This window comes from Triturus cristatus, chromosome 8, assembly GCF_964204655.1.
Source record: "Triturus cristatus chromosome 8, aTriCri1.1, whole genome shotgun sequence".
Lineage (NCBI taxonomy): Eukaryota > Metazoa > Chordata > Amphibia > Caudata > Salamandridae > Triturus > Triturus cristatus.
In genome coordinates, this window is record NC_140591.1 from 1,213,029,532 (window position 1) to 1,213,053,190 (window position 23,659).

Sequence of the window (23,659 nt, forward strand, 5' to 3'; positions counted from 1 at the left end):
ACTGAGAAGTCCCCGGCAACATGGGGACAGACCCCAGAGCGCGAGGTCGATGGCCCAGAAAAAGACCCAAAAGGTGACTAGTGCAAAGTTCATCGATAAAGCAGAGTCCTTCTCAAACAGTGCATGAGAGAGGGCCAGCACTGCAGGTGGTAGTAGAAATCCTACGCGAGGGAGGATCCCCATTGGAGGCAGGGTTGTGCTCTGTGAGGGATACTGAAGGTTCGGATTCAGACTCCTCCAAAGGAGATAGCTTAAACATGCCAATAGTGACCCCAAACATCGCAGATGAGATTTTATAGTCATGCTCCTCGCCAAGAACAGCCACAGCCTTAGCCTCCTCCAGAGGGGACAGCACACCCCTGAGTAACAGGGTACCCCGATTAGACTGGTCAAACACTGAGGCCAGTGCACATAACATACACCTCTGTGAGTTAATAAGTGAGGTCACGACCTCCTGAAGGAACTCACTGTGGCTGGTTTGGTCTTTATTGGACTTTGGAGATGTATAATTTGTTTGGGCAGGTGGCCGTTGCCAGACTGCTCTGGGATTGGGGAGCTGTATGTTGGGATTTTTGCATACAGTGTGATTTATTAAAAAATGCAGGAGGAGTGCTTTTTCTTTTTTTCTGAGAAAGAGGTGGAGTTGGGGGCACGGGAGGAGGGAGTGAATCGATCAACTTAAGGATGCTGACATCGCACCCACACTGAAATGCCTAACATGGAACATCAAAGGGATGGGGTCGTTGTCTAAATGCCAGAACATACATAACTATTTGAAGAGACGGGGTACAAATAGCTCTTCTACAAGAGACACACTTGCTTAAGGGTAGGTTGATAAGTTGCCCAGACGATAGAGAGGACAGATTTTCGCTAGCACCTTCTCAGCATATGCCCGAGGGACGTTGATCTGTATAAGAACAGGGGTTCACTTTGAACCAATGCGAGCCCTAATAGACAAGTAGGGCAGGTATGTACTCCTCACAGGGAGACTATTAGGTCAGGGTATTACATTGGGCTTCATATATGCGCCCAACCAAGACCAAGTGGCCTTTTTGGCTTATCTCTCCACCAAATAGCTGAAATGAGGGTGGGCCATGTGGTACTGGGAGGTGACTTTAACTGTGTGGCAGATGTTGTACTGGACCGTTCCCACCCCCCTTATTCGGGGTGCAGGCCCATTGCACAGCTGTGGGGTTTCAGGAATGGATGGATCATTGGGGGCTAGGAAGACATTTGGAGGGTCCCACATGCAAGGGACAGAGAATACTCCTTCTTTTCCCCTATGCACCAGCTCCACACACGACTGGATACCTTCTTGTGCTCACCAAGCTTTAGTGGCTCTATCACACACATTGAATAACTAGGGCAGACCTTCTCTGACCATAGCCCACTGCTGATGACCCACCAACCCCTCAGGCATAGACCCCCGATCCCCACATGGAGACTTAACCCCCTGTCGCTGGAGGATATCCCATTTGGAGAATCATTGCACTCCCTCATTGAAACGTTCTTTACTGATAATGCACACTCAGCATCCTCTGCATTAGTGGAGTTGGAGGCATTTAAAGTTGAGGTGAGGGGTCACATCATGGGGCAAACAACTGGAATAGAGTGGAAACTACATCGAGAATTGCTAGCAATAGAGGGTGAGCTAAGAGCTCTGGACAACATACAGGGAAAAGACATTCAAGGTCATACACACCTACAGGACACACAAACCAGGTATAATGAGGCTTTAGAGAGGCTAAGATTCAATGACTATAGGAAATACCTTGGCAAAGTGCAGGAAGAAGAAGGGAAAGCCCGTAGCTTGTTGGCATGGTAAATCAGGCCGGAGACCCGAGGGACCCACATTACACATATTCGGACTGACAAACAGGCTGGTGAGGCACTGAGCAGGCATGTGACGCTACAGAAAGTTCAAGAGGCCATTGTCTCCATGGCCACTGGTAAAACCTTGGGCCCGGATGGTCTCCCTGTGGAGTTCTATCTGAGATACGCATCCAGGCTAGCCTCACATCTAGTGACTCTGTACGCAGAATCCTTACGGCTTGGTCACTTACCCGAGACTACACAAAACGCAATGGTGATCCCACTCCCCAAGACGACAGCCTTGGACGCCAAGGAAATGGACTACAGGCCCCTTTTCCATGCATCAATATGGATTTTAAAATGCTCAGCAAAATATTAGCACTCAGACTGCTCCAATACATGAAGAACCTAATACACACTGAACAAAACAGGTTTATTCCCTCCCGCAATACCTCATAAAATTTGTGCACATTATAATCCGTACTCTACCACCGGGAAGCACAGTTCCTTACAAATTCTGCTATTCTGTCAATTGGCCTTGAAAAAGCTTTAGACGCAGTGAGCTGGGACTAGCTTCTAGAGGTCATGAAGCCTAGGCCTAAGGGAGGGATGGGTAAAATTGGTACGACTAATATAGACATACCCTACTGCGAGGGTCAGGATGGGCAAAATCATCTCCCCACAGTATAAGATAGCGCATGGTACCCCCCAAGGTTGCCTCCTGTCGCCACTCCTATTCGCTCTGGCGATAGAACCATTAGCTACATTATTCCGCTGGGGAGGGGAGGGTATGGGCTCACAATAGATGGATAACTCATATCATCTCCCTATATGTGTATGACTTAGTGATTTACCTGAGTGATGCTGAAGGTGGCTCCGACACTGCTCTGTGGCTCCTGGATGATTTAGGGATGCTGTCGGGTCTGTGGGTTAATAAGCGCAAAATCCGTTCCCTGTGGCTGGACCCCTGCCCAGACCCCCTGGATAACCTGCGGACTTTAATTGGGCATCTGACACATTTATATATCTGGGCATCTGGGTCTTCCACTCACTGGACGACTTGAGAAAGTGCAACTTAGAGAGAGTGCTTAGATTGCTCTGGTTCAGCGTAGTATTCTGGCGCACCTTACAGCTCCCTATAATGGCAAGGCCCTCCCTGACTAAAATGTTCATACTGCCCCACCTCCTATATTTCTTTGCTAACCTACCAGTCGTAATGCCTGTGGGGTGGTTTTGACGCCTAGGCTTTCTATTGCAAGACCTAAGTTAGGTAGACGGGAGGCGGAGAGTATCACTAAAGACCCTGCGATGCCCCATGATGGAGGGAAGCCGGGGGGTGCCGGATTTTGAGCTCTACCTTCTGGCTGCTCAGCTACAATGGTTGGCTCAATGGTTGGAAGGAGTAAACACGGAGGGGACCATCTTAATGGAGCCCAACCAGTGCCCCCGTCTCTAACTGGGAAAACTCTTAGATCGCACAACTAGAGTCCCATATGACTCAACACTACAAACAACTGCCCTGCAGGGCTGGAAGCCCTGCATTGCAAAACTGCCAGAGGCCACAAGGTACTCACCAGTAGTAACCCTGGTAGGGGTTCCCCATGGGGAGCCGCAGTAGATTATTACAACAGAGCAAATGATAACTTGAACGTAGACAGGACTCGAGACGGTAAGGGACTGCTACCATGAGAAAACACTGCTCCCCTTTGCAGAGCTGGTGGATGAATGTGGTCTCCCGCCAGGGCAATTCCTACAAAATTAGATACTGGTGCAGGCGTTTGGACAGCTATGGGGTTTGGGTAGGGAAGAACCAGAAACGCATGCAGTACTGCACTCTTGATCACTCTAGGGTCATCTGGGCATCAAATTAAATTGTTTTATGCGTCATTACTTGGGGCTTTCCTTGCCCTGCTCCAGGTGCTGCTGGGAAAGTGGGAGAGGATTCTAGACAGGGAGCTTACTGACACAGAATGGGGTAGAGTGTTGGAGTCATCAAAGAAACTATCCAGCAACACACGGATGAAATATGTCTAATTTAATTTTCTACATATGTCATACCTGACACCACACCACATATTCATTGCTTACGGAGGGGAACCAATATGCTGCCAGAGATGCAGCCAAGTTGATGCATATTTCATTAATATGACCTGGGACTGCGAGAAGCTACGCATTTTTTGGTCTGAAGTGTTATCTAAGCCCAATGCCACACTGGGGCATACACTCAATCTTACTGCAGAGATTTTCCTGCTAGGGCTCTTCCCCCGACCACCCAAGCGCAAAGTAGGAAATAGATTTATAGACCTGGCCCTCGCATTGGCCTAAAGGGGAATAGTCATGACATGTCAAGAGGTGACCACCTGGTCTGGAGCAGAGGGCAGAGCACTGCATAGAGAAGAGGTGAAAGGGCTGCGACAACTCCCAATCGCAGAACAATGGAAAGACACATTATTTACCTGGGAACCATCTTAATAGTAGAGACCGACCTAGACCAAACTTGGCAGACTTGGAGGGTGACTAGGACTTCTTCCCCCCCCAGAGACATACATTTAGGACCCAAAGACGAGTCACGGGCAAAAATCTCACTAAACAACAGCAAGCTCCCCTAAATAAAGCCTCTCAAATACATATGTGTAACCCTTTCCTGCACCAGTTGAGTTACAAAGTTTATCACAAGTATTTTACGAGACTATGGGGCATATTCACAAGGAGCAATCATCGAATTAACTGCACTTTATCGCAGCCAAAGTCGTGATAAATTTACCTCCCCATTCACAAGCCGGTGTTAACAGCGCACAGCACCAGTTTACCCACGATAGCAGCCGCAAAAAACATCGCCACAGAGGCCCCCAGCAACCATCGCTAATGAGATGCAAAGTGGGCGTTCCCGTGCCAAAAGCCGTGACAACATCACACCTCAACATTCACAACGAACAGCCAAATCGGCGATAAGAACACAAAACAGGCGATAAGGCGAGTTAGCAGCAGGAAATCTACACCTGCTCTGACCTTGTGTGAAGTCGTACGGCAGCAAGCACCACAAAAGGCAGCACAGCCCAGGGCCACATCGGAAGGGCAACAGATGCCATGGAGCCACCCATCATGCGGCGTGGACACCGAAGAGGGCCACAACACCCACCGACACAACACCCAGGCCCGCAACAACCCCCCCCCCGGACCACCTCCAGCGCCAGACTAAGAAACTGCACACCAACACCATAAATCCCAATACAAACATTTTGCCTGATGTTGCACAAGCAGGAAAATCAATAGACATGCGTGGCCAGAAAATGGAGACTCAGTCAAACAACAATGCAGTCACCAACACAAAACAACATACAAACAAAATCCGAGACAACCCTTAGGATGAGTCCTAGCGGCTCCTCACTGGACAATCCGTAGCACACAGCCTGGAAGACCAAATCCAAGAGAAGAAGGTGTGCCATGCGCCCAACAAAGGAAAGAGAGGTAGAGAGTGAGGGAGAGAGACAGAGTGAGATTGCACAAGCAGCGCAAGGCCTCTCAGGCACCTGGTTCCACATGCCAACATGTGTGTGTGTATCGCCATCCGTACACCATGAGCCCAAGGCCGTGTCCCAATCTCAGCACCAAAGCCACATCACATTCAGAAAACGCAAGTAGTAGTCAGACAAACATCAGGGATGAAAGCTCCATTGTTCCAATGCAGAAGGCGGGAGGGCACCTGCACCTCTGACCTTGGTCCAGAACATGCCTGGAACACCCTGAGAGAGATGCCATGGCAGACGGGGATGACTCCCACACCACGTATTCCGCAAATGATTTATCTGACTCCTCCACACCCCACACACAGAAGCCCCTGTCTGTGGTACCCCCGCATGGGATGCCCTTGACACTCACAGAAACAGCAACCCACTCTCCCCAACGTTGCACAAACATTCGAATCATTGCTCAGAGCTGTGGCATAGCCTCGAAACAACTGCCGCAGTTCGGAAGAGTGCCGGTTCCAAGAGACGCACCAATGCAATGGCAGGCCATACCGGGCACATGCACAACCCCCGTAACGTAGAACAGTACCGTGCACGTATGCTGCATTTACTGGGCGCACTTCCACTGGCAGTGCTGTGGATCAGTTACCGGCTCAGCTTCCGCATTGCCTACATCACCTGCGTCCAGCCCTGGTTTCACTGCCGAACATGCCCATTCAAGTGTCCCATGGATGTCTGCCTATCCAACACAACTGTTGATGAATTGGACTATGACTTGTGTCTGCGCCCCCTGTTGGATCACGAACAGGAGTGTAACCGAGACAGCCCTGACATACTGCGTATGTATTGGTAGTTGTGCATGGGAGATTGCACAATTCCTCGTGTGCAGTGACCACATCGAGGCGCTCCCCTATGGGGCTGTGTTGCGGATTGGTGAAACGGCGTGGGCTGAGCACACCTGACAGGACCACTTAATGGATTGGCTCACCCTGGTGTTCCTTGAACACGACAACGACATACTATTGGAACACATTGCACATGAAGGTGCACGAGCATTCATGGACGAGTAACTACATTCCTGCAGCCATATCCGATTGTCACCCACAGCACATGTACCAACAACTTCTTGCATCGTGGGGATTGCTCACATATCCCATCACAACAGAGGACACGTCTGCCTTCATCCGGGCTCTGCATGCATGTGCGTGGAATAACGCGTGTGTACACACACCTGTGCAAGGTAATGCAGGTCCATGCTCGGTGCAACACAGCGTCGTTTGGCAATGTTGCCAATTTGGACACACTGCTCGGGTAGAACACGCACATGGCAATGTAGCACGACATGTGAACTTGTCGGACCCTCACACCTGATCACTGTCAGCAGAGCAGACAATCGGCGCACTCTGGAGGCAGAGCACTATGCAGATCCCATGGGCAGTGAGTCGTGCCCCCTCACACGGAGGACTGGGCAGATGCCAAACAACACATGACTCATCCAGCAAGGCAAGGTGGGCTGAGAGCGTTGCCATCCGTGATGAATGTTGCCCATTTTAGCCCCAACATTTTCTGAACCTCGACATGTACCCATGCTGCGTGTAAGTGTCTTAAACATGTCCCTGCCTGTCGTGGCCGTTGCCTCGTCCGTACTGACACGCAAATTTCAATAAAGTCTATGCAACTCCACTGGTGTCTAACTGTGAGGTGTGTTGTTTGGATTGTCCACTTTTGTTCCACGATGAGCATCGTCCCTAAGCAGGGAGGAACTGACTGACGCATGTGCAATGGGGGTGTGTCCCTTTGGCAAGCTCCACCTCTGCGAACCAGACATTGTTTTTTGGATAGGTGTTGGACGACATGTGCACTAACATGACTTCAGCAATGTGAGTATGGTGTCCAACCTCTGACCATGTGAAGCAATCTCATATATCACAAAAGAATGTGTCCACACAGATATGTGTGAGTAGGTATGCGACGTGAACTTCTGGTGTCACATGTGGTGTAGGACACCACTCCTGCCTGCTTTTGTTTGGGTCAGTCCTACACACATCCCTATTCAATACATGGACGTGTGCCTGCGTTGGGGGTTGTGAGATTGTTGTTGATGTGCAATGGGGACACAGCTAGTGCTCACCTTCACAGTCATCCAATTGGCCATGTGTCTCAGGGATACACATGCCCATAGATGTCCGTTACCAGGGTGTACCTTCATGTGGAATCATTGATCCTACATCCAGCCATACCTCCATTCGTGAGTGAACATAGTGATGACACATCTGTGGGATTTAGAATGTTTTATTCACATTCAGGTGATTGATGTAGCTGGGGCTGTACATGGCCCTCAAAGCCCACATTACATGGAAACCCAGTGGTGTGCCAACCAGAGTCCTTTGGGGATTGCACAGTGATTGGGAAGAGGGAGAGTGCAGTCTGCAGCAGGATAGCTGTGTAATTGGCCAGCAGTGAAAAAATGGCAGTCCGTGTCGGGGTCCGGGGCGAGAGTCGCAGAGTGTTCCGGGGGTCACTAGAAGGTGGTCCCAGGCCATGATGCATAGGTCATAACCAGGCAGGGTCAGGCCATACGGCGGTGATGGCTGCCACTGCCTCCTTCCTCACACAGTAGTTCACATCTCCTTCTTACTCCCCTGATACGGGTTCTGTGTCCGGTGTGTGTTGCGGGGTGATGGCTGCATCACTGTGTGCCACTGACACATCAGACTGCGAAGGTGATGGGGCAGCATCACTGTGTGCCACGGACACATCAGGGTTCGGAGCTGTGTGTGTGTCGATGTTCCCACTGCAGTCATCTGGGAACGGCTCAGTGGCAGCAATGTCAAGATGAAGTACTGCGGGGCCATGAAGTCCCCAGCTACTACTCACTGGTGTCCATCCGTGTCAGACATCCTTCCAGCATGCATCTGCTCCATGGTCTCCGTTGACCTGTGTCATATCTGTGATGTCATGCCTGGTGCCTGTCTGCCCACACAGTTCTTGTATACGATTCATGGCACCAGTGAGGTCAGCCAAGGTCTGTGGCGGAGCGCAGTGCAGACAAGGGTTGTCCGTTAGGGACTGTACGTGGTCCCTGATGGGACTCAGACAACCACGTATGGCATCGAGTTTGGCTGCCATGAGATCGAAACCCACCCGCAGCTGTTCAGCCAACTCCACCTGGGAAGACCACACACGTTGTATGTGCTCTATGTATTGGTCGGGAGAGTCCTGGGAGACAGCCGTGGTGGGGTGTGTTTCCTGCTGTGTGGTCTGTACAGGTGGTGGGGTCACCTCGAGGCAGCTGCCCTGTCCTGCTTCTGGGGGTGGGGTGCAGAGGCTGTCCAGTATCCGTTGGAGGGTATCTTGACATATGTACAGTTTGTCCTCTACATCATCAATGATGGGGTTTGTGGTCTGCTCTGCAGTAAGTGTTGATTGTCCCTCTGAAATGTTAAGGGGAGATGCAGGGTAACAGAGTTTCACACGTATGTTGTTGATTTGCAGATGTTTACATTCAGACTGCATGCCAATGTACATTGTGACGGTTTTGGGGGAGCTGGCTATTTGATGGCAGTCAGTGTATTTTCCGAATACATGACATATCTGTGGTAGTACCCGTTCATTGTCATCACACTGTGTCAGGCAATGCCAGATGTGAGTGGACAGTTACTACGCATGAGCGGAACCTGTTGTGAGCTCTGTCATGTGGTGCTGATGTTGCACATTGTACCACATTGCCGTTGTTGCTGATGTTCTGTGATTGCTATGTGTGTGTGCTGCATTGTGGGGGAGTTGCCCCTGCAGCTCTGATTTTGTGTGGTCTTCTCCCTTTGAGTTGGAGTTCCTTTGAATTGTATGCTTTTCAGGGCCTGATTTTCTTTTGACTTGGGTCATATGTGCTCTCGGACAGATTTTGTGGCCTGGTGCATTGTTCGTATGCTGCATGTATTGTGCGGCATGGGTTTTGTGTGCATTTGGACATGTCAGAGTGTGACCTGCTCCTTTATGGATGTGATCTGCACTTGTCTACCTCCATGTTGATTCGTGGGCCATGTCATTTTGTTGGCTACTGCCATGCTATCGTACATGCAGTGTTACTTGCATAGTCAGTGTGGGTCACATAACCGCTGCTTTGCTGGATTCAGCACATGTGCATGGGTGGGTTGTGATATTGGTGATGGGGGTCCCCTCTGTGGACATTGTGTATGGGGGCCTACTTGGCATTTCTATGTGTGCTGCAGTGTGCCAAGGCAACCAGGGACATGTTCCACGGTCATTGTGGGTGTGCAGTGTGCTACGCATACTTGTGCATGTGTGCCATTGTGCCCATCTCCCCCCGCTTCCCCCCGTCCCTGGTCGTTACTCACCCTGTTGCTGTTGGGTCAGATCGTATCTTGCTATGTCCAGGCCCCCCAATCCTGCCACCGTCTCCTCACTGCTGACTGTGGCCACCATTTGCTCCAGCTCATCCAGCTACTCCTGTGTCGCAGCAGGCCCACCTCCCATCGCCATTGCTGCCTCCCTGTTGGAGGCGAGCTAATGTTTGGTCTGCCTTTTCAGATCATGCCAGCGCCTCTTGACCTCCTTCAGTGACCTCCTCGACACTCCGACTGCATTGACGTTGGTAACGATGGCCTGCCATATTTCGGTCTGGGTTGCCAGTGCTGCAGTGGAGATGCCGAACAGTTGTTGATGGTGTTCAGCCACCTCCGTGACGAGGATCCGGTCTTCCTGCAGACTGAACCCCGTCTTCCTCTTGTACTTGCCCTTCCCGGAACGCGGGGTTCCTGGCTGGTCCTCAGTGGGGCTTGTGGTGTTCCGCTTGTCCTCTGCACTCGGTCCGGATGCATCCATGTTGCTACGTGGTTTTAATTGATTTTTTTGGGGGGGGTTTCTTGCTTTTATGGTGCTTTTTCCCGCCAGGCGCGTGAGATTTGCAGGCCTGTGGCTGATCTTCGCTGATTTCTGTACCGCGATTGGCCTCATCGCACTTTTTTTGTGTTCGCATATCCCATTTATGCGGTGTGGCATTGATTTTCACGCGGACATTTGGTGTGTTATCTGGTGACTATCACATACTTCAGCCTTGTTGTGAATTCCACGTTGACACGGGGTTGTTTTCCCGCGATAGGCTGTGATATTGAAAGTTGCGTTACGGTACTCTTGCGGTAGTTATCACATGTTCTTGTGAATATGTCCCTTTGATGGCAGTACAGCACTTCCCGACTGAATGAAGCAACCCTAGAGGGGGGGGGAATGTAATGTTTCAAAGGTGAGACCACACAGGATGCACAAAAATAATGCACCGCTAAGATATAATGAGAGAAGTGGAAGTATCATATAAGATTTCAAACCAGTAGGGTACATCATATGTAACTACCAATAATGTTATGTAAAACCCTCAAAATTTGTGATTCATGCTTCAAAGGGATCAAACTGCAGAATGCAATCCAGTTACTGTGATTTGTTTTGAGTACAAACAAATGCCAATAAAGATACTGTTAAACATTCACTAAAATTTGTTCAATTTTATAACTCACATTGGCACATGATATGAGCAATTGGTGTAGTATCAACTTATAATACGTAAAATAAACTTATAATAAAGCAAATGCTATATGAGAAGCATGCACAATTAATATTAAATGAAATGTGCACTTCTAAATGGGAAATGTGCAAAATAAAAAGAATGCAAAGTTGAGTAACTGGCTGAGGGGGGTAAAACCCTGCTCAAGCAGCAACCACAGACTTTGTCAGGAGGAATTCACGAGCAAACTCCAAATTAAGCTGTATTCAACCCTCTGGTAGCTTGTCACAGCGCAATCAGGCTTAACTCAGAGGCACTGTTTTAAATATTTGTGCAACACCTCAAATACAATAGAGTCGATTTTAGGAAATAAGGGCCCGATTCACAAAAGTAATCTGAGACAAAATCCTAATTTAAGACCAAAATTTAAGATGACTGAGACAAGATCCTAACTTTAGTACTCCTAAATGCCTTCTGTGAATACCGAAAGTCGCAAAATTAGGATTTTGTCTCAGATTACTTTTGTGAATCAGGCCCAAATACAAGACAACAATGACAAAAATCCAATTAGTAGAACCAGAGATATGCATGTTTAAAGATTTTGTGAAAATAGTCCTATAAAGCACAAAGCACCAACCGTGGATATCTGGTGGCACTGGACCGGTTCAAAGTCACAAACTCAGTCCATCCACGATGGACCACAAGCCGGCTACAGGGTCACAGGTAGGCCCACTGAACAGAGAACCTTAAATCCTGGTTGCAGAGTGTTGCGAGGTCCCACTCCTCTGTACCTGACTTCCGATGAGTTGTGGAGCTGAAATGCGATGTCCTGGGTCTTCGTCGAGATTCATATCGATGAGGGCTTGTGATTCAAAGGCTGGCGTCAAGGATGCGTCGTTCACTTGAGGCTATGCACCTGTTCCGAAGAGTTGTGAGGCTGCGATGAGAGAACTTAAGTTGTCGTCAAGTCTGCCATTGATGAGAAATTTGTGAGGCATGGACCTGTGTTGGGAAGCTTTGCACAGGCGGTGGTTACGATGCTGGCTGCGAGGTCGATGTGGGCCCTTATTCTAAGGGAACCCTCTCAGCACTGTGGATGCATCAGTTGTGCTTGGGATTTGGCCACGCAGCAGAGGAGATGAGTCTGTTCTGCTGGATCCACAGATGAGCTAGCAGAGCACCTTTAGGCATATATCCAAGGTTCTAGGACTGGGGGGGCACCAATTGGCAGGGTATAATTCATAGTTCCAGAGTCCTAGTACTGGTACCAAGAGACTAGCCCTTGGAGTAACTCCGGTGGTCTTGGGTTCAGCTAGCAGATCCAGTCCTTCTCACCCAAAGAAGAGGGCAGCAGGTCAGCACAGCAGGCAGCAGTCCTTCAGGACAGCAGCCCAGCAGATTGGCAGTCCTTTCAGCTGCACAGCAGTCATTCTTCCTGGCAGAGTCTTCCACAGGTCCAGAAGTGTGCTAAAGAGTTGGTGTCTGAGGCCCAATATTTATACCTCGGCCTCCCTTTGAAGTGGGAGAAGCTTCCAGAGATTTCCCTTTGATGTCTACAGGCATCCTGTCTGCAGACTAACTACAGGAGGCATGCAGCCCTTTGGGTTAAGGCAGGACACAGCCTATTGAAGTATAAGCAGGGCTGTGCCCAGCTCCGCCCTTCCATCCTGCTAGTGATGGCCCATCCAGGCACACCTATGTTCTCAATTGTGTGTGGCTGTCATGCAGGAATACATGAAGCCCAACTGTTAGCTTCACCCAGTCGTGTGACCCAAAGGCAGGCTACAGGCACCAAATGGCTGAGGCATTAAAATGTCAACTTTCTAAAAGTGTAATTTTAAATCTGACTTCAAAATCAGAGAAGATTTTTCATTACAAATCCAACGACACAAAAGATGAACTGGTTACATGTTATCATTTGGAAATTACAGCCTATTAAATGTAAAAAGGTAACTCTAATGTCATCCTATGTGAGAGATAGGCCTTGCAGTAGTGAAAAACGAATTAAAGAGTTTCTCACTACCAGGACATAGGACCTAGGGATGGCTTATATGTATTAAAAAGAAAGGTTTGGGCCTGGGTCAAGGTTTATTTTGCCAGGTCAAAAAGGCAGTTTAAACTGCACTCACAGGCTGCAATGGCAGGCCTGAGACATGTTTAACGGGCTACATACATGGGTGGCACAATAAGTGCTGCATTCTCACTTTTATTTTATAGGCCCTGGGTACATGTAGGACTACTTTACTAGGAACATATGAGTAAATTAAAATGCCATTTGGGGTACAACAGGTGTTTGTGCCCGCTTTGCGGGCCCCCTATGGCATTTTGGTATTATAGAAGGGGGCGCAGACGCTTGTGCATCCCCTTCTATAATACCCATAGTGCTGGCGCACTTAAAGCTATCAACAGAGGGTGCTCCCTCATTTGCATAGGTGCAGACCCTATGCAAATGAGGGAATTCCTTTGACACTGCGCCCGCGCCATATTACTTCTGGTGGCGCACTGACAGTGTACCATTTAAAAGGTGCGCCTCCTGAGAGCAGCCCTCTGCAGGGGGTAAAGGGGGTTCCGTGGACCCTCAAGACATCTTCTTGCAGGCGGGTGCAGTCCCTAAACCCCTTTGATAGTGCTGGCAGGTGCCACCTGCACTGTGAAAACACGGAGCGTCTGCTCCGTGTTTTCACATAAATGTACTGCCCCCAGGGCAGCGCAAGTTTGCAGCTGCCATGGGGGCAGCGCATACACTATAGTGAGGTGCATCGTCACTGTTTGCGCCCGGTGTACTTTTTGAAAGGTGCGCCAGGCGTAAACAGTGATAATATGTAATACGGCCCCTGGTGCTAAAAGTTTTGTTACTGGTTAGAACTTACTTTAATATTAAAAACTTTATGTCTGTGTGACATACTAGTGATTACTACCAAACTCTGCCAGAGTGCAAATTTACCTGTTTAAACATTTAGTTTCACTCTTTCCCACAATGCAGCTCATAAAAGCTGTTTTTTTCAATCCACTCCAACCTACCCCCATCTCCAGTCGTCAGCCAGTTTTTCTTTTCCTCGTCTCCTCTCATCCTCTGTGAGCCAAGATGCCTCTATCAAGTGGTTTCACAGATGAGCCAGTGGACTCACCTATCTGCCGATATCTCCTCATTATAACGGCTGGTGTTGTTTTTGTTATTTAAATTTAGGATATGAGGCATGCCTTGAGCTTCTTTTATTTTGAGAGTGAAGAATTTAAAATGTCGCCTGTTTACAAAATCATCATGTCCATTCTTTAACTTTGTAAATGACCTTTTTGCATGAAGCACTTTTTGGTTGAAACAGTGATTAGCATCTTGTCCTCAATTTCTCTATGCCTCTCAACCATTGCAAAGCATGTTAGTTCAAAGAAAAATTTGAGGAGAGTCCAGCGTTTTGTTGCTTCTTGTCCCTGCTTGTAATGATTTGTAAAATCAGCCTGGGTAGTCACAATTTTCTAATTTCCCAAATTGCCTGGCTGGATCCCCTATTGCGCAAAGGTATTTGTTATGTAAAACATATCTGTCAGTTAATAATGTGACTTAGGGTTTGCATTGTATTACTTTATTGCACCCACTTGTATGCAAAATATTTGCCTGTGCTTCAAAAGAATCTACCAGGATGTTTAGCTTACCATGCTATAGTGCTACTATCACGAAAGTTCAACCCATGACAATGTTTTGCTTAGCAGCACAACGCTTGCACCAAAGGCCATCTAACTGGGAACATTGCACATTTAGGGACTTATTTATGAGAGCCCTGTGTTAATTTTGTACCACGTAAAGTGGTACATGCTTGACGCAGGGCTCTCATAAAGATGTATGAAGATACACAAAGCTTCATAAATCATGAGTAAAGTGATGCAGCACAAATCGCTACGTGACCTATTATGCTGCCTCCGGGAGGCGTTCCATGGGCGTTGAGCTGGGTTTTCCCAAGCAACACCCATGGAATTTGACGCTGCCCCCGACTCACAAAGTGATGCAAACCTGGGGAAGCGTTGAATCTTTACGCCTCCTGAGCTGAGGCATAACTAGGAGAAATATGTCAATTTCCTTTTTCCATGTATGTTGCATTTTTCGACACACATTGAAAGAGGTAAATGCCTCATAGGTTTGTTTTTGTGCAGGAAAGTGTCTCCCGTTTAGTTACGATATTATGTCAGAGATCCAAATTACGAGTTTGAAGGCTAAGAGCAGAGGAAGACATTACCCCTAAAAATCTTCCCAACACAAAAGAAGTGCTAAATCGAAAACTGGCCCATATTCAATTTTGATTCTTTGTGCATTGCCAAAAAGGCAGAAATCTACTACAGGCACAGGACAGAAACTACAGGAGTAAACTGTCAACTTTTCATGATGGCGTTTTTGAATCACGCCCTTAGGGGCATATTAGCAAGCACAAGCGATAATTCTCGCTAAACCCGCTTAGCGCGTTTTATATTATCGCCGTCTATTGCTGGTTTAGTTCGCTGAGTTAGCGGCATATCATCAATGCCTTGCACTGAGGCGATGTAAAATACAGTGATAGACAGCGATAATCCGCATTAGCGAGGGAAATCTGGAGATAACGTACCTGCGCTACAGAAAAGCTTGCTGATAGGGGAGTGTGGACAATCAACCTCCCAATGTGTAGATAGCTAAGTCAGGTTTCAATCAGGTGTTAGAATCCTGCGATAACAGTGGCTTTTCTTATAGTTTCGTGGGTCCGTGGACGCATTGTAAATAGTGCGATGTTGGGTTTTTGAATGTTTGCATGTAGGTTTGGTGAGGAACGTTCACTTTGCATGTCATTAGCGATATACTTCGCTGACATGCAACGTGAAAAGAAAACCGTCTGTTATCATAAGGAAACTCGCGCTAACGCTTGTTAGCGTGTCCTTGTTAATAATGCGATAAGAAAATTGCCGCTTTTTGGGCGGGATTTGCCGAAAAAAGCGGCAATAGATCTCTTGATAATATGCCCCTTAGACTTTTCACTACACAGAGCAATATTTACCTTATGAGAATGGCACAAGATGGCGTCGGTAAAGGTTGTGGATCAAGGCAATGGCAGAAGGTCATGAGGGGCAAGCAATGAGAGTGGGAACACCTAACTTTATTATAAGTTGCATTTATTTTGTCTTTGCAGCTGTGATCTTCCCGACACATATAGCCACAATGAAGGAATTTACACTGGCAAAAATGCAATATGGTCTTAAGTGTTACAATTGTTCTCAATTACCAGTGATTTATTGATATTGCTGTGTCAGTACTTTCATATGGAATTTTGTTCTGAACACTATACATTTATTATGGCATTCCTTTAGTCTAAATCCAGCTTTGGGTTTAGAAAGTGCCTATCCATTTATTTGCTCTCAATATACATGCATTTTTTAATGAGATTTGCTATGTACATGAAAGTAATTCAAGACGCTGAAATATAAAGTATCTCTTTGTTCAGTGATACTATTCCTATCTTGAATTTTTCATTATTCCGAAAATTGGGTTAATAGTAGAAGCAGTAGTACTAAATAAAGATCGGTCCTAATTACTTTATGAAGAGCTATGTACTTCACTCTTATTAATCTCAAGAGAAACTTAATAATATCATTAGGGGTGCCTGCTTTGCGTTTACTTTAGAGCTGCTCGAAAAGCTAATACCTCCAGGATGGTATATTTGATTACAATTATTTCATTTTAGCAATTTGAAAGAAAGGGTTACAAAAAAGTTTTTACTTATTGTTTATGTATTTTAGTTTACCTGTGCACGAATAACCGAAACCAGGGATGAGAAATGAAAGCAGTGTAAAACGTGATTGAATTACAAAGTAAAATGATGAATATTGATGAAGAGTGAGGAAGTTTGATCATTTGAGCCTTCACAGTGGTTTATTGAGTCAATGGTCAGCTGGCTGACAACCGCCCATGACGCTGTCATCACTGTGGTCTGCTTTGCAGTTTCTGTTCTTGCTCTCCTCCTGAGTTAACTTTGTCGAAAAACCGTATGGAAGAAACAGGTTATAGATTTTGACCGAGTGCTCAAAGATCTGGCAGTAGACAGACAGAGGAGGAGAAATCGATCAATTTTCTGATGACTGGGTGTGTTGAGTTGGATGCTTGTTACTTTGTCTTTCCCCTGTGTCATCTGTGAACTAGCAAGCTTTAAATTTTCATCTGTAGTTTTCCTCACATATTTCTTCATTTTCTGTTCACTTTCAAAAATCGTGGCTATAATTTTTCGTTCCTTTATTTGTAGTTATGGATTTTTCGCTATATATTTGAGGTTTTGACATACTCCATATGAACACACTTGCATAATATATAATTTGGGTGACCACCAAGGATCTGTATGTAGCATTCAGTCGAATCAAAAGAAGACCAGGTAAAGCAAGAGGAGTGTGATAAGAAGATGGGGTGGGGCGGGGGAATGAGGTGAGGACTTGGGTCTTGCATGTATGCAGCGGCTGCGACTGAGCTGCTGTATTTTGCGCTGGCGCACTATCTTGCATTGTCCTGCCTCCCTTTTTACGTCACAATCATATTGGTCAAGCGGCCTTGCCCATTATCCCCTGAGCGTCCACCATTATGTTTTTCAGAGCTTATTTGCCTCCCTCCTGCTCTTATACCTACTCAGGCTGCTTAGGGGTACCTCCGTTGCTGCACCACTAGTGTGGGCTTGGGTGGCTAACTGTGAGCCTCTGAAACTGGAGAGCTTTTTTCTCTTTCTCCATCTGCTGTCACCTTATGACCCATGGTGATGCTGGCTCACCCAGAGGACCACCACACTTAGCTCAGCACTGCGGGGTGCTTCTCCTCACATTGTCTGCACTATATTGCCCAGCTGAGTTGGATGCTGCAGCTCTAACTTAGATTAGCTTCATCCATTACCTGCAGTTTCTCCTCCCACTACCTCCGCTTTTCTGCCTGGCTATTCTCTTCCGCCACCTTTTCCTTGGCTAATCCTACCCGTGCTGCCAGTTCCTGTCCCTGGTTCTAACACTTTCTACTTGGCAGACACAGTATGTGTATTCTATTATGGTGCGTAGAGATCCTAAACAAAATTAACTCACCTTCGAACCAGCTAGGACTCCGTGCCATCAAAGTTTGCCCTCCGATTCCAGTGGCATCTCAGAGCATACAACGGCTAACCCCCATTAGATGGCACTTCCGCAATTATGGCCAAACTTCAAGCCAGCTTTAAGGCAATTGACTCCAGATTCAATACCCTGACACAGCATCTCGATGCCATGTCTGAATGACTTGAACATCATAATGAGAGACTTGATGGTGGGGTATGCAAAATCTAGTAGATCGAGGACAGCAATGCTGAAACAGTAAAGCACCTTGAACGTATGGAACATATACTCCAGACTACTGCAGCTATAAGTGAGGACTTGAAGGCGAGGGCCCACTGCAATAATATTCGTATAGCTGGCATATCGGAATCCACCAACAGAGGACTTATGAATGACTTTGTGGAACATCTTTTAGTGGAGCTTTTTAACTGGAAGCCCTTTACTGATACATTTGTGGTTAAAAGGGCACATCAAACACTGGAGCCACGGCCTATTCCTGGGGCGCCATGACAGCTGATTATTGCCAGGCTCCTAAATATTAGAGATCATTGTGATTGGCCCAAGACAAATCTTTGCTGCATTAGCAAGGATCCGCAATTTCACTCTTTCCAACCGACAAGATTCAAGAGGTTTGTTGCATATTTACTGAAGCTATACATACTCTTCAAACGATGGGACTAAAATATGGGATGCTCTATCCAGCACTTCTCTGGGTAGAACTTGATGGCCGTCACCTCGTTTTTAACACCTTCGCAGAAACTGTGCAGTTCTGCAAGAAGCACTCCTCTGGTAAATCCCCAGCTAGCGTAGGTCGTGATGCTGTAGTCTCTGCTGTCTTGTCACCTGTTTCGCCTAGTGCACACTCAATGTAGCTTTTCCTACTCACGATGCAGACATATGAATATGATTGCCTTCCATAGTTTGCACATATGTTTTCCCTCCATTGGTACATACCTTTTGCTGCACGTTGCAATGTATTGTTTTGTTCTATATTTTCTGTCATTGCTCACTTGTTCGATGACTTGTACCATTATATACTTATTGTTCCTCCTTGGCTTTGCTCCTTCGGGCATTGTCACCCCCCTTAAGTGTATATCACTATGTTAGTACATTTGTTTTATTTTAAAGCTACTTGGGCTCTCCAGCCTTTGTTTCGGCTGGAGTGAGAGGGAGGTATAGTTGTTTGTTACTTTGTATTATTTCTTGATGAGGCCTTTCTATTGTCATGGTAGGTGACAGGCTTACCCTTACAATCTTTACTCCTTTGCTATATCATTCTTAGTTATTATGCATTCACACATTAGTAGAGACTTTGTGTTTCCCCTCTCCTGCATGACATGGAACATCATAGGCTTGAATAATCCCCGAAAAGGAAAACAGGTCCTTGCTTATTTACGCCACCATAGGGTTCAAGTGAAATTCCTTCAGGAAACGTACCAAGCTCCCAGACCCAATTGCAATTATGAATCCTCATAGAGTTCTCAGCGCTATTTCTCTCACTACAGTTCCTATGCACTTGGGGTGTGCATCTTGATATACAGCAGTGTCCTATTTCAGCTGATATGGACTGCATCGGACCCCGCTGGTCGATATTTGCTTGTGTTAGGAGAATTGACAAGTCGGACATAGTTGCTTGTCAATGTGTATGCACCAAATGTCAGCTTCCCTGATTTCGTTACTGACTTATCCACACAAATCGGCCAATATCAGACTGACTATATTATACTGGGTGGTGACCTTAATTTTACCTGACAACGAGAGCTTGATTCCACTTGTTCCACAGCAATTACTAAATCTCATTCTGTACAGACCGTTAAGTACCTTCTTAATGCATTCCATTTATCAGACGCATCGCATCATAAATTCCTGTGTCAGCGTGATTATACTTTTTACTCTGCCTCGCATAACGTGTGGACTTACATTGACCACTGGTACCTGTCCCAAAATCCTCTTTTGGCACTACACACTATTGCACACTTTCCCCACACACTGTCAGACCATGCTCCTGTAGTAATCATATTACACATACCCGTACATGTCCCCATGGTCTTTCACTGACATGTTCCCTCTAGCGCACTATATGACACAGTCTTTCGCTCAGAAGTCCGGGAGGCTATTTTTGAATTTTTCTCCACCAACGTTGGCTCTGTCAAGAGCCCCCTTCCCTATGGTAGGCCTTTAAGGCCTTTGTGAGAGGAATCTGGATCTCAAAACTTGCAGGAGTGCTCCGCAGTATTCGCACATATTTTACTATGGTAGAGGACAAAGTCCAGGCATTAGAATTCACTGACAGAGGCACATCACACGCGCATCATCTCCACTATAGCTCAAAATTTCTACACAAATTCCATGACCTCGCCAAACATGAGGCTGATTAACTGGGAAAGTACGCTAGAGTGTGCCGGTATGGTGAGGGTGATCGTCCTGGTCGAACACTGGCTCATTTACTTTGTCCCACTTACCATGCCATGTATGTAACTCACTTGCAGCAGCCAGACCGCATGGATGTCACTGGCGATGTTGTCATTTTGGCAGACTTTACAGACATACAAGATGCTTTACACATCTCTCCCGGTCATCAGTGAGGATGCACTGGCAAATTACCTATCTGAAATCGCTATGGTCTGGCTTGAAACCATCCAACAAAAGTTCCTTGCCTCCCCTATAATGTGTGAGGAACTCTCACAGGCCATGAATACCTTGAGTGGCTCTCTGTTTCCCAGCTTGGATGGGTTGACTGGCGACTTTTATAAAGCTTATAAACTACTTATTCGTTAGATATGTATGCTGAGTCTCTTGAACATGGCTCCCTTCCCCCGATGCTGTGGGAAGCTGTAATCACAGTGTTACTCAAGCCCAGCACACCTCCTTTCCACTGTTCTTCCTATCAACCACTGTCCCTTACAAATTACAATAATAAATTACTGGGCACTATATAGCTCAAAATAGATTAAAATTCAAAAGGCAGCTCAACGACCTCCTCCTCAGTCGATCTCTCCCAAAGGGATAGCTACAGCCAACCGCCGAAGCCTGCCTACAGCAGCAAACAGACACTTTGACAGTAAGACCTCTACCTCACTCTCCTCATAACTACCTCCTCTATCCCACCCCCTGCCTGATCAAATCCCATCAAGAGACATGGTGCTTTCTACCACGACATAACTTGAAGCGTCATGAGACACTGTCCATACAACTGTGTTAACATATCTTACAAGTAACAATGCTGCCTACGGTCTAACCCCAAAGATGTTTGGCAGCCATTTCTGGACGCAGGGTTTTGTGTCCTGAAAAAAATACAATTTGGGGTAGAGTAGGGTAGAGACAACCTTACACCCTAGGCCTTGTGAGGTGGGGCCATTTAATGGCTCTCAAGACCCCATCCCCCAGTGTCCGATATCTTATTTGAAAAAGGAGATGTGGGGCTCCCCTCCCAGAATAGCCCGGGGTCAATGTCCCTTCAAGCCTTAAATCAGCCAGTGTCTCGGAGACCCCATCCTCCAGGACACAGTGCTGTTCCCTGCCCGGGAAAGTTCAGGCACGGAAAACAACATGCTTTCCTGGGCAGGGAACATTGCTTTTCTCCCAATCAGCAGGAGCAGAAACAAAATCTGCTCCAACCGGGCATAAGCAAAGAAATACAGCTGGCCTCCACCGACCCCTTGGACAGTTTGTGGCAGGGGAGCCAGTGGGTATGGGACATGGGCTTCCTCCTGTGGCCCCCAATACTTGTGTGAGACACACTAAAAATAAAAAATAAAACATTTTTAAAAAAGAACACAAGCAGTGCAGTAGTAGGTTTCTTCTTCTCAGCGCGTATTTAGCAGTTTTGCATGCCATGTCCGATGTGCACTTTGCACTTCTGGCAATAGAGCACAACCACTTTCAACTGCAGATTGATCTCCTGTTCCTTCTCCAGCACCTCATTAGGAACACAGAGGAATGATTTAGCCGCCCATGATTTAGGAAGCATGCTTTCTCTTAACCACCTTCTATACTCCTTGCTGTGTTTAGATTTGAAGAGCCTCCTCATCACTGATGTTCTGGAAGAGTAATCACCTGTTGCACCCCTGCTTAGGTTTTGATCACAGAATTGGAATTTGAATCAACAGACCTTGTTTTTTTCTCTCCTGAAAGATGGAAGAAGAACTCTCAGACATCAGAGTCCGTGCTTCCTCTCTCCCCCTTGGCAGTCTCACCGCAATACTACTCATTCTCCGTATCTTTCTTTGCAGCAGTACAGAATGACAACAGAAGGTAGGTGAGTCGGGGGTCTCTCTCTCTCTCTCTCTCTCTCTCTCTCTCTCTCTCTCTCTCTGAATGGTGACTGTGCCTCATGTTGCCATGGAAAAGGCACTTTTTTATGTGGTGCAAGGATAACTTTTAAATGTCAAATAGTCTAGGGATATTGTATGGATTATAAGTAAGCCATTGAGGTGAGTTGAATTCATATTGTGCTGCCTGGGGTTTGGAAGGTGTCCCTTCCTGCACATAATCTATCAATTCAGGTGATTAACTCTTTCTACGTGTGCTACAGAATTCAGCACTAATACAAAAAGGAAAAAGGTGTGAAGTTAGATTCTGTTCATTCCCAGGTTTACGATTTCTCATTAATCTGGTAATCTTTCCAATTCCATGGGTGTTCTGTTGGAACACCAACAGTAACACCCTTGGAATGCACCTTACACGCAGGCGTCTGCATGAAAGGGCCATATATTTACAAGGCCATGAAAAGTCACATAAAGTGGCTTTTTGTGGCATATCCATGAAAGCAGTATCAGGATTAGGCAGTGCAGGCTTTTTTTACGCTCCATCAGGAGCTGGGAGCTTCTGCCTGCTGGTCTCTCCACCCAGCAACACAGCTGGGTTGGAGAGATGTCAGTGTGCATGACGGTTTGACTGTCCACAGACAGCAGTGCCCACCACTCCTCCTCTCCCTGCTGGGGTGCTGTGGCCCTGCCCCCCAATATTTGGCTACAGGATGAAAAATAAAATGATCATAATTTTATTTTTGTTTGCCTCTGCGGGCAGGGGGCGTCAGTCCTCATCCAAAGCAGAGGAGTCGCTGTTAAAGATAATGCACAAGGATAATGTTGACATGAGAAGAAACAATCAGAAACCTGGGGTCGTCTTACTTAAATTAATATTATTCAGAACTCAATACCTATTGATACTAAATCAAATACAAAAGTAACTTTTGTTGTTCTGACCTTGTAGTTACAGTCCTGGATTATCTAGCTGAGTGAGGTCGAGGAGTCACATACTCTTTAGTTAACTATTGTCTAGTGAAGAAATCGCTAGCAGTATTATTATTCAGAGATTATTTTTAGTCCCAGTGAACGCTTGGTTGCATGGTTCACATGTAAAATACCTTAAGTAGCATTGAGGTCATTCTATAATTGCATTTCTGCACAACTATGCTCATGTTTTCATTTTCCTTATTACATATCTTTCTAACTAAAAAAGGGAAAGCAATTTAAAATATATTCTGGAAGGAAATTCTTGTGTACAGTAAAAATAAATTACACTAGAATAATACTGTTTGCAGCAGCGCATTACCATGTTTCTGCTTCACTGCTTGCTTCACATAAACCTTATTGTCAATTAGACTTGGAGCTATGAGAATCAATCAAAGACTACATAAACATTCAAAACACATACTGTGTATGCCACTTCAGATCTGCTACTTATACTTTTCAATGCTGTAGCGAAAAGTGTAATGTAGCAGCAGGCATCATTACAGCAAATGCACATTTAATAATGTTTCAATCAGCCAAAAAAGAACACATCT